We start from the raw sequence: 5016 nt of genomic DNA on the forward strand, positions 1-5016 counted from the left end.
CAGGCAGAGAGAGAGTTATGTATAGGGGGACAGGAGAGAGTGTGTTAGTGGTAGGGCAGGCAGAGAGAGTATGTATGGGGGACAGGAGAGAGATGTGTGTAGTGGTAGGGCAGGCAGAGAGAGTTATGTATAGGGGACAGGAGAGAGATGTGTAGTGGTAGGGCAGGCAGAGAGAGAGTTGCTGTATAGGGGGACAGGAGAGAAATGTGTGTAGTGGTAGGGGCAGGCAGAGAGAGAGTTATGTATAGAGGGACAGGAGAGATGTGTGTAGTGGTAGGGCAGGCAGAGAGAGAGTTATATGGGGGACAGGGAGAGAGGATGTGTGTAGTAGTAGGGCAGGCAGAGAGAGTTATGTATAGGGGGACAGAGAGAGATGTGTAGGTGGTAGGGCAGGCAGAGAGAGATTATGTATAGGGGGACAGGAGAGAGATGTGTGTGTAGTGGTAGGGCAGGCAGAGAGAGTTATGTATAGGGGACAGGAGAGATGTGTGTAGTGGTAGGGCAGGCAGAGAGAGTTATGTATAGGGGACAGGAGAGAGATGTGTAGTGGTAGGGCAGGCAGAGAGAGAGTTATGTATAGGGGGACAGGGGAGAGAAATGTGTGTAGTGGTAGGGCAGGCAGAGAGAGTTATGTATAGGGGGACAGGAGAGAGATGTGTGTAGTGGTAGGGCAGGCAGAGAGAGAGTTATGTATAGGGGGACAGAGAAGATGTGTGTAGTGGTAGGGCAGGCAGAGAGAGAGTTATGTATAGGGGACAGGAGAGAGAGATGGTGGAGTGGTAGGGCAGGCAGAGAGAGAGTTATGTATAGGGGGACAGAGAGAGATGTGTGTAGTGGTAGGGCAGGCAGAGAGAGAGTTATGTATAGGGGGGACAGGAGAGAGATGTGTGTAGTGGTAGGGCAGGCAGAGAGAGAGTTATGTATAGGGGGGACAGGAGAGAAATGTGTGTAGTGGTAGGGCAGGCAGAGAGAGAGTTATGTATAGGGGACAGGAGAGAAATGTGTGTAGTGGTAGGGCAGGCAGAGAGAGAGTTTGTATAGGGGGTTGGGAGAGGAAATGTGTGTAGTGGTAGGGCAGGCAGAGAGGAGTTATGTATAGGGGGACAGGAGAGAGATGTGTGTAGTGGTAGGGCAGGCAGAGAGAGAGTTATGTATAGGGGGACAGGGAGAGAGATGTGTAGTGGTAGGGCAGGCAGAGAGAGAGAGTTATGTATAGAGGGGGACAGGAGAGAGATGTGTGTAGTGGTAGGGCAGGCAGAGAGAGTTATGTATAGGGGGACAGGAGAGAGATGTGTGTAGTGGTAGGGCAGGCAGAGAGAGAGTTATGTATAGGGGACAGGAGAGAGATGTGTGTAGTGGTAGGGCAGGCAGAGAGTTATGTATAGGGGACAGAGAGATGTGTGTAGTGGTAGGGCAGGCAGAGAGAGAGTTATGTATAGGGGGACAGGAGAGAGATGTGTGTAGTGGTAGGGCAGGCAGAGGGGGTTATGTATGAGGGTTAGGAGAGAGATGTGTGTAGTGGTAGAGGCAGGCAGAGAGAGAGTTATGTATAGGGGGACAGGAGAGAAATGTGTGTAGTGGTAGGGCAGGCAGAGAGAGGGGATTATGTATAGGGGGGACAGGAGAGAGATGTGTGTAGTGGTAGGGCAGGCAGAGAGAGTTATGTATGGGGGGACAGGAGAGAGAAATGTGTGTAGTGGTAAGGGCAGGCAGAGAGAGTTATGTATGGGGGACAGAAGATGTGTGTAGTGGTAAGGCAGAAGCAGAGGAGTTGTGTGAGAGGACCAGGAGGAGATGTGTGTGGTGGTAGGGCAGGCAGAGAGAGAGTATGTATGGGGGGACAGGAGAGAAATGTGTGCAGTGGTAGGGCAGGCAGGGGGTTGTATGGGGGACAGGAGAGAAATGTGTGTAGTGGTAGGGCAGGCAGAGAGAGGAGAGGTTAGGAAGAGGGAGCAGGGTGCGTGTCTGAGCTAGCTTGACTGGCAGAAGGAACCCTGACGTTGGAGGTGGTAGGACCTTCGTTGCCAAAGCAGCAGTGGCCACCCCAGATTGTCACGGACTGTCAAGCTACAGGACAATTTAGAAATTACACATGCAGGCTGCCCCGTGGAATGAGACAAAATTGCTTTTGACTTCTGAATAAAATATGATTGAATGTGGGATTTAAAGAAATGAGAAAAAAGCTTGCGTGTGTGTGTCTGTCCATTTGTTCATGGCTGTCTCAGAGCTGCATTTTACTATGAATCCTCCAACCCAGGACAGATCTGTCTTGTCATGAATTAAATATGGGGAGTTTTGATCTGTGCCTCCCTTAGAGGGGACAGGAAGGAGGCTCTCACTAGTCTTTAGGGGTCTCCTGAATCAAACAGCCTCAGTATCAAACATCCTCACACACTACCGGATGTCCTGTCTGTCACTCACTGGCTAGGGACTACAAACTTTAATGCATCACCTTTGGCCCCCCAATCCAACCCAACCTCATCACATCATATGACCTGCCATCACAGCTTGCTTTACAAGGCTACATTTCTCTGTGTTTGTGCATTGCTGCATAGGTGAGAGATTGAGGGGGATCGGGGAGACAAGGGCGTGATAAAGGAAACGTAGATAGATAGAGAGGCAAGGTGTGAGCATGACAGAGAACAGCCTGTAAGTCATCAAACACTGAGTGACTGCTCTCCTTTAATGCACTGAGAGAGAGAGAGAGAGAGAGAGAGAGAGAGAGAGTGCTGTATCCAGACCCAACGTTATGGAGATACAGCAAGCTATCTAAGTTGAGAGCCAAACAGGAAGGCTGTAAATCTATAGCCATCTGTAGCATTCCAGGCTGTGTGTATCTTTGACAAATACACTCTCCCAAAAAGGGATTACATGGAGAAATGATCCAAACAGGAAGAGGTTCACCCTGACTGGAATCAGCTGGGTTGTCACTGGAAATACTTACACAGGAATCAGAATAAAAGCCTGTCAGTGGTTTCATATAATGATGTATTATGAAACCGTGTCATATGGTCTTGTTGAAGGCATTGTGATTATGCAGTTTAACAAATCTCTCTTTCATCTGTTGGCTATTCCCTCTGCTGGCTATTCCCTCTGCTGGCTGTTCACTCTGCTGGCTATTCCCTCTGCTGGCTATTCCATCTGCTGGCTATTCCCTCTGCTGGCTATTCCCTCTGCTGGCTGTTCCCTCTGCTGGCTGTTCCCTCTGCTGGCTATTCCCTCTGCTGGCTCCCCATACCAAATATTAACAAAGTTACAGATGCCACTACTGCTTTGAGAACACTCATACAACAGTCGGAAACCTATTTGTAAGTGACCTGTAACAGCAGTCTGGTCTAGTCTGTCCAGAGATATAGTCTGTGTTTCGGTAGTTAGCTAGTACCTCTATTCTCTTTCATTTCATTTGAACGACATGCCTTGAGCTGACAAGGTACAAATCTGTCGTTCTGCCCCTGAACAGGCATTAACCCCACTGTTCTAAGGCTGTCATTGAAAATAAGAATTTGTTACGCAACTGACTTGCCTAGTAAAATGAAAATGAAAATTAGATGAGAATCTTTGTCATGAAACCAAATGTCTTATAGGAAGGAATCTTGAAGTGTGAAAATGATCTTGATTGGAAGATCAACAGTAAAAGTGTTTTTGATAATGATATAATGCCGAATTGGGAAATCACACGGTTATTTAAGTGGTTAATAGACCTTTACTGTGACCAGAACCCAGAAAAAGACATCCTGTTCTGTATATGTCAGTGAGTATCCTGGAGACACAATGCAGTGTCCCAACCAATCACTCCTCTAGCTGTTTATTACTTTGTAGGACAGAGGATGTGTCTCTGGGATTTGCCAAAGAAGAGTTCTAAAGTTTGGCGGGTGACACGTTTGTTTATGTTGCATTAGAACACATTAAGATGGCCCGGAAACTGAGAGAGGGAATGAGACATCCCACATGAGATCTCCCTGCTGGCTCCTTGAGTATATTTTGTCGATCAATTGTTTAATTGAAAGCTACACAGGGTTCAGTTGAGTAATGAAGGATGGTGAGTGGTGGGATAGAGTGAGGGTGAGGACTGTAGTGTTGGGGTGGTGGGTGAAGAGGGGGTAAGGGCTCTGTCCTCCCCGGGGACCCATGAGTTAGCCTTTAGCTGTTAGCTGTTAGCTGGTTCTGTCCATTTATTTAATTATATTATCATCACAAGGTTTTATCTGTGTCTGCTATCTGTGTAGCCTAGCTACATTATGTCTAACAAAACTCTCCTGATGCCATTGTCACCGGAACCCACTGCTGCTGTTTGAACACTTGACAACCGTCATTCATTCAGCTCCAGCCTCAATGAATGGCCTTGAGGGGGTACCATGGTGTCCAATACCATGGCGATCAATGGAAGGAACACGCTGCATGGAAGCTCTACACACTCTTAGAAAAAAAAGGTGCTATCTAGAACCTAAAAGTTTTTGGGCTGTCCCCATAGAGAACCCACCCTTTGAAGAACCCTTTTGGTTCCAAGTAGAACCCCCTTCAGTTCAAGGTAGAATATTTGTGGGTTCCATGTAGAACCATTTCCACAGAGGGTTCTACAGGGAACCCAAAATAATATTTCTACCTGGAACCAAAAAAGTGTTCTACATGGAAAGGGTTCTCCCTATGGGATCTTCCAAGAACCCCTTTGGAACCCTTTTCTAAGATTGCAGGACACGCCCATTTAGATTTGTCCTTGTGATGCCTGACGGTACCTTTGCTTCAATGCTTTACCTCTGTGTAACTCTGAGTTCTAACCTAGTGTTTCTGCCCTTTGACCCCAGCTGCACCCCAGTTTATCATCAGGCCGCGGGACCAGATCGTGGCCCAGGGTCGCACCGCCACCTTCCCCTGTGAGACCAAGGGCAACCCCCAGCCTGCAGTCTTCTGGCAGAAGGAGGGTAGCCAGGTAAGAAGAGCATATAAACACCTCTTAATGACCCATAGCAGAGCCAGGAGCCTTTCCTGAACACCCAACCTGACCAGGAAAAACATGGT

General features: G+C 47.9%; 1 long non-coding RNA gene across 1 annotated transcript in view; it reads left to right on the forward strand.

Annotated features, from left to right (window-relative positions):
• The window catches only part of LOC124029153, a 12484-nt gene extending 7557 nt beyond the window's left edge, over nucleotides 1-4927 (forward strand). The window contains exon 3 of the long non-coding RNA XR_006837731.1: nucleotides 4803-4927. This is a non-coding gene — a long non-coding RNA (uncharacterized LOC124029153). The remainder of the gene's footprint in view (nucleotides 1-4802) is intronic.
• The last annotated feature ends 89 nt before the right edge of the window (nucleotides 4928-5016 follow it).

The sequence above is a fragment of the Oncorhynchus gorbuscha genome, unplaced genomic scaffold, assembly GCF_021184085.1.
Source record: "Oncorhynchus gorbuscha isolate QuinsamMale2020 ecotype Even-year unplaced genomic scaffold, OgorEven_v1.0 Un_scaffold_5656, whole genome shotgun sequence".
NCBI classification, from domain to species: domain Eukaryota; kingdom Metazoa; phylum Chordata; class Actinopteri; order Salmoniformes; family Salmonidae; genus Oncorhynchus; species Oncorhynchus gorbuscha.